The 10,064-nt window shown below is 47.0% G+C and overlaps 1 protein-coding gene across 1 annotated transcript in view; it reads left to right on the top strand.

The window, feature by feature from the left end:
• The window catches only part of LOC146359567 (uncharacterized), a 70,533-nt gene extending 62,039 nt beyond the window's left edge, over positions 1-8,494 (top strand). The window contains exon 5 of the mRNA XM_084827611.1: positions 7,724-8,494. The gene's annotated coding sequence lies outside the window, so the exon portion shown is untranslated. The remainder of the gene's footprint in view (positions 1-7,723) is intronic.
• The last annotated feature ends 1,570 nt before the right edge of the window (positions 8,495-10,064 follow it).

Raw genomic sequence — 10,064 nt, forward strand, 5'->3', positions numbered from 1 at the left:
CTATGATGACATCTTTTTTTGGCATTAGTTCTAGAAGGTGTTGTAGATCTTCATAGAACCGACCAACCTCAGCTTCTTCGGCCTCAGTGGTTGGGGCATAGACTTGAATTACTGTGATGTTGAATGGTTTGCCTTGGATTCGTACTGAGATCATTCTATCTTTTTGAGATTGTACCCTTTTGTTGACTATGAGTGCTACTCCATTTCTTCTAAGGGATTCTTGCCCACAGTAGTAGATATAATGATCACCTGAATTAAATTCGCCCATGCTTGTCCATTTTAGTTCGCTGATTCCCAAGATGTCGATGTTCAATCTCATGTTTGCCATCTCATGTTTGACCACCTCCAGCTTACCTTGATTCATTGATCTGACATTCCAGGTTCCTAAACAATATTGTTCTTTACAGCATCAGATTTTCTTTTCACCACCAGACACATCCACAGCTGAGTGTCCTTTTGGCTTTGGCCGAGCCGCTTCACTCTTTCTGGTGCTACTTGGAAATTCCCTCTGCTCTTCCCCAGTAGTGTATTAGACACCTTCTGACCGGAGGGGCTCATCTTCCGGCGTCATATCTTTTAGCCTTGTGATACGTTCCATGCGGTTTTCTTGGCAAGAATACTGGAGTGGGTTGCCATTTCCTTCTCCAGTGGACCACATTTTGTCAGAACTCTCCACCATGACCTGTCCGTCTTGGGTAGCCCTGTACGGCATAGCCCAGGTCGCTCTGTGGAATGCCCAGGTCACTCTGTGGAATGCAGAGATGACTCGGTCGGTTGACACGATCGCACCCAAGCACCCTCTCCCTCTGAGCAGAGCCCGGCCAGCTCCTTGGTATACACCTGAGCTGAGGGCAATGAAGCAAGAGGGGAGACGGCTAGGTGGAGGAAAACTCGTGCTGAGTCTGACCGAACACAGGTAAGAGCCCACTATCGAGTCTACTCTGTGGCGGTGAGGGTGGCAAAGAGACAGTTCTTTTCCACCAGCATTGCATCTTCTCAGTGTCGTCCAGCGGAGCTTTTCCGAGTGGTTCGCGGCCTGTTACATTCTGGGCCAGGGAGAGACGGTGGAACCCTCGGTAGCACACTGTGACAAGTTTGCACAGCACTTTGAGGATAAAGTCGCTCAGATTCGTCATGAATTGGACACCACCATTAATGCAGTTCCATTGGTAGAGGCGTTCAGAGCACCGTCTGGTCCAGTTTTATTGGATGAGTTTCAGTTACTGAGGCCTGAGGATGCGGACAAGGTGCTTGGCCAAGTCCAATCGACCACTTGTGTGCTTGACCCTTGCCCTTCATTGTTTATTAAATCAAACAAGGAGGGGTTGTCCGGCTGGGTCCAGGAGGTTGTAAATTCCTCCTTGAGAGAGGGAGTGGTGCCTGCCGCTTTAAAAGAGGCGGTAATTAGACCACTCCTGAAAAAGCCTAACCTGGACCCAGAGGATGTTAACAATTATAGGCCAGTGGCCAACATCCCCTTCCTGGGCAAGGTGCTTGAGCGGGTGGTTGTAGGACAGCTCCAGGCACTCTTGAATGAAACGGATTATCTAGATCCATTTCAATCGGGCTTCAGGCCTGGTTTTGGAACGGAAACTGCCTTGGTCGCCCTGTGGGATGACCTCTGCTGGGAGAGGGACAGGGGGAGTGCGACCCTGTTGATTCTCCTGGACCTCTCAGCGGCTTTCGATACCATCGACCATGGTATCCTTCTGGATAGGTTGTCTGGTTGGGAGTAGGAGGCACTGCACTACAGTGGTTCCGCTCCTACTTGGATGGCCGATTCCAGAAGGTGGTGCTGGGGGATTACTGCTCTGTGCCATGGCAATTGTGCCATGGGGTTCCACAGGGCTCTATTTTATCCCCCATGCTGTTTAACATCTACATGAAACCGCTGGGGGAGGTTATCCGGAGGTGTGGGCTGAGGTGCCATCAATATGCAGATGACACCCAGCTCTACCTCTCTTTTACATCAAAACCAGGTGAGGCAGTGACTGTTCTGAATCAGTGCCTGGGCACGGTAATGGACTGGATGAGGGCTAATAAACTGAAACTCAATCCAGACAAGACAGAGGTACTGTTAGTGGGTGGTTTGTCTGCCCGGCTAGGTGATATTCAACCTGTTCTGGAGGGGGTTGCACTCCCCCTAAAGGATCAGGTTCGTAGTTTGGGGGTGCTCTTGGATCCAGAACTGTCACTTGAGGCACAGGTGAACTCAGTGGCACGGAGCACTTTTTATCAGCTTAGGCTGGTATACCAACTACGCCCTTATCTGGACAGAGATAGCCTTGCTACAGTTATCCATGCTCTGATAACTTCTCGTCTGGATTACTGCAATGCGTTATACGTGGGGCTGCCTTTGAAAATGGTCCGGAAACTTCAGCTGGTCCAAAATAGGGCAGCAAGATTGTTAACAGGGACTGGCCTGCGAGCTCATATTACGCCAGTACTTTTCCAGCTGCACTGGCTGCCAGTCCATTTCCGGGCCCGATTCAAAGTGCTGGTGTTAACATTCAAAGCCTTTAACGGCTTGGGGCCAGATTACCTGAAGGATCGCCTCCTCCCATATGTGCCTGCCCGGACCTTAAGATCATCATCAGCGGCCCTTCTCCGTGAGCCCCTGCCAAAGGAAGTGAGGCGGGTGGCTACTAGGAGGAGGGCTTTTTCTGCTGTGGCACCCCGGCTCTGGAATGAGCTCCCTAGTGAGGTTCGCCTGGCGCCTACATTGTATTCCTTTCGGCGCCAGGTGAAGACCTTTTTATTTTCCCAGGCATTTTAGCATTTTAGCTTTCTAAATTTTTATCTTTGCTGTTTTAAATCTGTATTTTAAACTCCTGCACTGCTGCTAGGTTTTATTGTGGTTGTATTGTTATATTGTGGTTTTAATGTTCTGTATATTTTAAATTGTTTTATTGTGTGTTGCTTGGATTTAATTTTTGTGAACCGCCCAGAGAGCTTCGGCTATTGGGCGGTATAGAAATGAAATAAAATAAATAAATAAATAAATAAATTATGGCTTCACTGAGTTACACAAGCCCCTTCGCCACAACAAGGCAGTGATCCATGAAGGGGCAGTCTAGAGCTAGCCCCATCTTTTTTGCACACTGTCACATACCATACCCTGTGAAGGTCAATATTAGGCTTATGGTGACCATCTCAAAACTGTTGGGTCCTCTCCATAGTCAGTATATGTGGGATAATATTTTTTGCAGAGCACCATGGAGCTTTTATTTGTGCCATTGTGAGCACACATGAAGTTTAATACTACAATGGTGGTGGCAGCTGCACATCAATTTCAAGTGGCTGCTATAAGCCCAATGGATGTGTACATTGTCCCACAGTCTCTAAAAGTCATGGCCAGTGTCTGATAAAGAGAATTCAGTGGTGAGTTGACAGTCCACCCCCCCTCACACACACACACACACACACACACACACACATTTAAAAACATACTTGTTCATATGTAGGATCAAATCCCTCCAAATTTTAAAGTACCATGGGTTTATGTGAAAATCTAGATGAATTTCTACTACATTCATATGAAGTAGGAGTGTGTATTAGCCATTCAGATTCAGAGTAGGGATGGTGGAGAATTTCTCCACGAATCTTCGGGAGGCCGAGCGCCGACGCATGTGGCCCCCCGAAAGTGTTGGGGAAATTCTCCACCGGCCCCCCGCCCCCCCCGGGATGGGACTTACCGTGGCCGAATGTCCCTCTCGGCGGTGGGTCCCGGCGGCGGTTCGGCAGCGTTTCGGCGGGGGCGGCGGCCGGTCTCCCAACCGGCTGCCGCCGCCGCCATTACAAAATAAAAAAGTGAAAAAACAAAACACACACACCCGTGATAGGCTACGTGACGATTAACGTAGCCTATCACGGCTAGATTTCCAAAGTCAGCCGTGATAGGCTATGTAAATCATCATGTAGCCTATCACGGGTGACTTTGGGGGAAAAAAAACACGTATGCAAATGGCAGCGGCCCATGGGCACCGCCATTTGCGTTCCTTATTTTGGCACGTCTAGTCTACGTAAAGATTTACGTAGACTATGGCGAAAATAAGGGCAACACAAATAGCGTTCCCTTATTTTCGCCGTAGTCTACGTAAATCTTTACGTAGACTAGACGTGCCAAAATAAGGAACGCAAATGGCGGCGCCCATGGGCCGCCGCCATTTGCGTATACGCTTTTTTTCCCCCAAAAAAGTTACCCGTGATAGGCTACGTGACGATTTACGTAGCCTATCACGGCTGACTTTGGAAATCTAGCCATGATAGGCTACGTTAATCGTTATGTAGCCTATCACGGCTTTTCCCCCCCCCACTTTTTCTTTCGCAGCCGGGTAGACGGGGCGCTTCTCCCCTGCCTGAATTTCGGCCGGGCGGGGCGCCTCCCCCCCCGGCCTGAATTTTGGCCGGGCGAGGCGGGGAGCCTCCCCCCCCCGCCTGAACTTCGGGGGGAGAAGCGAAGCGCCTCCCCCCCACTGCGAAGCAAGCTGCGGGACAAGGTGAGTCCCTTTTGTCCATCCCTAATTCGGAGAGACACAGAGATCTAGAGTGTCTGCAAAAATTGATACATTTCTCCCCAAGCTCTCCATATAAGGAAAACTCCAGTGCTGGGAGAAGGACAGATTGTGCTTTTATGACTGACAGCTATAGCCTTTAATGGTTTTATCAGGTAGATGGTTTTATCAGGGCTCTGCAATGCCAGTGCTTTGGTATTGGATGTTAAGTAATACAGTGCAGGACTGGTTCAATGTTCAATGCTCTTTGCTAATTCTCTCTCCCAGGAGCAAGAATGTTAAAAGATTTTTTTTGAAGTCTGTGGGACCTAGAAGGGTGTAAAATTGGGTTCTTCTTGGATGTTTAAGTCTGTCTGCCATTTGCTGTCCAGTAGAATTTTTTTCTATATTTTAAAAGCATGTATTCCCTAGTTACTAGAACTAGTCATACCAATGCATCAAAGCAAAGAAGCAGAAAAGATGGGATATAGATCAGATGCTGAAATGAATGGCTCTTGTTGTTCAGTCATTCAGTCGTGTCCGACTCTTCGTGACCCCATGGACCATAGCACTCCAGGCCTTCCTGTCCTGCGCTCTCTCCCGGAGCGTGCTCAAGTCCATATTCATTGCATCGGTGATGCTATCTAGCCATCTCATCCTCTGCCGTCCCCTTCTCCTTTTGCCTTCAGTCTTTCCCAGTATCAGGGTCTTTTCCAGAGAGTTTTCTCTTCACATTAGGTGGCCAAAATATTTGAGCTTCAGCTTCAGTATCTGTCCTTCCAATGAGCACTCAGGGTTGATTTCCTTTAGGATTGGAATATGGCTCTAGCAGGGCATTAAATATGATGAACAGTTCCTCTCCAATCAAGGCCCCAAACAGATTTCTCAAAAGAAAAGACAAAAATCAGCCAGGGTGGAGAAAGCAGTCAGACAATCCCGGTGAACATGAGGGTTTGTTTGCTGCTCAACCGAAGCTTCCATGTGGTTCAATATTCTAAACGTTTCCTGTTCAGTAGCCAGATGGAAAGGAAGTTCCATGTGCTTCCTGGATTTAGAAGTGGCATGGTAAAAAGGGCAGCCAGTAAAAGCAAATATTCAAAGCATCACAAAAACACAATGACTTCAGCCATGTGCAGCTTTGTTTCATCCCACTTGAAAACCATTGTTATTTCTGTGAATTTATCTCAATTTAGACTAAAGAAATAATATTTGAAAGGTAAGAAAACCTCCTCCCCCTCTCAGACTGTAAATGCATTTTCTTGTTATTTCTAGATTGAGAGACCAGTCAAAATGTTTTCCCTCCATCTTCACTTCAGTCAAAACACAGAGTCATGTAATTATTAAGTGTAATCAGTGATAATGATAATCATTGGCTTTAGTATTCACAAAGCATACTGTTAGCCTTTAAGACCAGTGTCCTCTCTCGTAGACCAGCACAGTCTTAACACAAAAGTAGCATCTTATTCTTGCCCCTTGATGTGATCACTTCATAACCCTTTACTCTAAGGTGACTACCTCTAAACCTGCTATAGTTTGTCTATGGTTTACACGTTTATGGGGGAGTTTCTTCAGCCTGAGAATCTCCAGCTTGCTTCAGCTGCTATTACCTCAAGACAACCCAAGTGTAATCAATGCTGTTCCTCCACCTAGCTATGCTGCCATGACTTTCCACACCTTCCCCCCACCTTCATAACTGTTACAGCAGGGGTGTTGAAACTCTTTCAGCCAGAGAGCCAAATTCCGTTTCAGAGAAGTTCTCGGGGGGGGGGGGGGTGCACACCCAGTGGTGAGCAGGGCTAAAGGCAAAAGGGGCAGGCTGAAAGGACTCAAAATATGAGCACAGTTCAGCTTAAAGCTCTTACTGCCCGTAATTAAGCCTTAAGAAAGACATTTCAACCTTTTAGAATGGGAAAAAGGCTGTGCAAAAGCTGGGGAACTACCAAATGATAGGTGATTGGGGGAAAGGGGGTGGGGCCAGGACAAGGAGCAGGGCCATCTGGGAACCCTGGATGGCTGGATTGGGACCCAAGGCAGGCCGGATTTGGCTTGCAGGCCTAAGGTTCAACACCCTGTATTAGAAGGAGGAGCAGCATGAGATTGCACTTAACTAGCCTGGTTTCCTGGCCAGTTGTCCCAGCTGTCCAATGGATGGATGAGCCACATAGAGGGCCCTGTATGCTGCCCTGTTTACCTTTTTGTTCAAGCTTGACTTTCCAGAATGTAAACATATTATATTATCTCCACCTTTCTAGTGTGTGTGTGTGTGTGTTTAAAAACATAAAGTGTCTTTTGTACTATGGTGCATTAAGTTTGGAAATTAGTTGGGGGAACTGCACAGTGAAATCATTTTTAGTTTCTTTCTTTTTGAAAAAGTGGGGGACTGCAATAGTTGTCCAATTGACAATATTTACAAAATAGCAGGCACTGATGGATAAAAAAGCAAAACTAATTTTGACCAAGTTCACACAAACAACAGATAAACCTTTATGTGCATTGTATCACTTCCCTTTCTTCTTTTGTTTCATTTTACAGCTTATGTCTTCTGAATTACAGTTCACTGTATTGGACAAAAAGATAGTGGAGTTTGATAGCTCTTTTCAATCAATCAATATCTATAGGCAGAATGGACATAGATGGGGGAATAGGATTGCGTCAGCAGGCTGTGCTTCGCAGTAATGATAAATGTTACACATAGCAAATTTTACTCAAGTACACTTGTCCACACAATGGGAAAATCTGTTTTTTTCCAGGGTTCCCAACCACATGCTCAGAGCCCATGTATGTACAGTTTGTATCCATGCTGACAGTCTAATGAATGTACATAGCCCCCCTATACCTAGATGTGTTCAGTCTACCCTTTTTTTAAAAAAGGACTCATGCTACAGCGCGTGACTGAAAGCCGACTGAAGTTTTCTATTCACAGGTCTGTTGCTCTCTCTCTCACCTTTAGGGAAGATGCCCTTTCCCCCTATCTTCTCCTCCTTGAAGATAAAATGTTTATCTTCTGAATGCAACAGAATGAATTTTGTTACTATATCAGGCTCTGTTTAAAGAACAAAGGATTAGGTCATCTAATTTCTGAGCTGAATGGTAACTTAGCCATCAAGGAGGTAAAAATGGTACTTTTATGGTGACGTTTACAATCACTAGCTGGGCTCTCAGTTTAGAAAAAATGTCTAAGCTCATCCTGGTTTCTAACTACTAATGGACTCTTTTCCTTATCCATTCAGGAAGAACTGATCCCTGCCCTACAAATTCCGTTCAGGCACAAGGATGGGCCTGGAAATTCTCCTCACAGGGCTTCCTCCATCTTCCTATATGCTTTGAAGGAAGCAGAGAATTGTTTCACATATCCTAGTATGCAAGTAACCAACCGTTGGTTAAGGTGCCACATGTGGTTCAGGCATTCATAGTCCGGGGCATGTAAAGATTGGGCCCCACATCTCTGCAGACTCCCCCAAAGAACGTGTGGGAACAGAATCAGATGAGGAAGAGTGTGAAGGGGTGGGGCTGCTACCAAGGCCACAGGAGATAGAGCAGAGAAGCAGTGGCAGAGAGGAGTCTTTCCAGATGCTGGCAGATCAGTTCAATCCAAGTCAGGCAGAAACCTCTCCATCCACTATGGGAATGCCAGAATGTATGGTGGGGCAGGAATTGGGAGTGACAGACCCAAGCATCAGACGTCAGGTGAGGAGGGAGGAGCAACTTTGGGAAGTGAGACGGTCTAAAAGGTTGGCCACTCAAAAGAGGTCCCTAGGGGAAGACCCTCCCTTAGGATGGGTCTGGAACAACCACTCAGGTTTTCTACTGCTGGTGGGTGCCAGTTTTGTCACAATAATATCCTAACATAGTGCTTTCAACAAAGATAACTTCTTGTAGTCTAATTAGTACTGTGTGAAGCTGACTAGAGAACTTAGCTCTGTGCTGCTGGGTGTTTATTAAGTCTGTAACCTGAAGAGCTGTTGATCTGACAGTGATTTGCATAATAAAAGCTACTTACCAAGATACTGTCTTCCTTGTGTGACTACAAAGACACGTCTTGGCACTCAATAAGGCAGGAGCTCCTGTTGGCCTGGCTACTCTTACACCCCTGCCTGCGCCTCTAGGACAACTCTGGCACCTGCGCTCCAACACAGCAGACTAGAAGCAAAATCTGCCTAATGCACAGGGGTTTACATATTACTTTACTGAGTACTAGACAAACACTGTATCCAGATATTGCATCTTGGGGATTCTATCATGGTGGCTGCCCACAACCAAATGGAGCCAAGGGCTTCCTCAGATTTGGCTCCCATAACAAGCACCACTGCTACCAGGTAAAATGTATCAGTGGGGAGGAAGCGGTGAGGTGAACTAAGTGCTGTACTACTGTGGCAGGTGGGGTAGCAGGGTGAGCATCCGGCAGGACCAGTGATGGACCCTTCTGAGCCCAGGGCCCTCAGCACATGCCTGACCATGCCAACCTCTGACTGGGTGGACCAGATGCATAGAACACAAACTGGCCAAGAGCTGACCTTGGGCTAATAAAGGTCAAATTAAAAATACCTTCTAACTAAAGTGCTGACAATTAGGGATGTGTGAACCCACCCCCGTCTGGGTTCTCCGGGCACCCAGCCACCCCGTCCGGGTTCTCTGGGCACCCAGCCACCCCGTCTGGGTTCTCTGGGCACCCAGCCACCCCCTGCACCCACTCGCCGGTCCCCTCCCGCACTCAGCGAGCAGCCTGCACTCACCCTGGCGGCCTTGTCGAGCTCTGCGGCTGCAATTTTTAAAAAAATAAAATGGCAATTGCAAAAATGTGCATATTTGTGTATGTGCAAAAATGTGCATTTTGTGAATGCGCATTTTTGAAAAAATGGGGCAGGGACTCAACGAGTGGGGCTCGGGGGTGCGGGCAGAGGGGTACCACCAGATTCCTGGATGGGCACCATCCAACTACTAGAGATATTTGATATGGGGGTCTACATTTCTAGTTGATGAGGAACCCTAAAGAACAGACATTATCAGAGAGCAACAGCTTGCTCTCCTTTTGTCCACACATTATCCCCATGGCTCAAGTCTCTATTTTACCTAGAAAAGTTAGCTGGCAACAGCTAACAAATTAGGACAAGGTGCATTGGCAGGTCCCGTCGATAACCTGACAAGGAAAAGAGAATGTCCAAGCCCTCTAGACCCTGGCCTGGGAACTCTTGGAAGTGCTAAGCCAGATCTCCTCTGCTTCCTAATTCAATCAAGACAACACTGTATCACTTACCACTTGTCTGTTGAGAACCCCGAGTTCTTTTGTGACCTTTCAGTTTGTACCAAAACATGTCCACCTGGAGTCAAGCACCACTATTCAGAGAAGCTTAATCACCTTTCCCTTTTGTTTACCTTGAAATCTTCCTTTCAGGTGCCACCCTAGTGTTTTGCCTAAGAGAGTATGACTTGGATAGTGCAGAGCCAAAAGTATTCAGCCAATATTTTCCCCAGTATTTTGTGGGAGTGGGGTGCAAATACTCCCCAAACATCACATCACTGGGGGGTGGGGTAAAATTCTAAAACCTTTTGGGAGGTGCTGGTCTTACCTTC

The sequence above is a fragment of the Heloderma suspectum genome, chromosome 1, assembly GCF_057233095.1.
Source record: "Heloderma suspectum isolate Gila_16-S chromosome 1, 16-S_ref, whole genome shotgun sequence".
In the NCBI taxonomy this organism is placed as follows: domain Eukaryota; kingdom Metazoa; phylum Chordata; class Lepidosauria; order Squamata; family Helodermatidae; genus Heloderma; species Heloderma suspectum.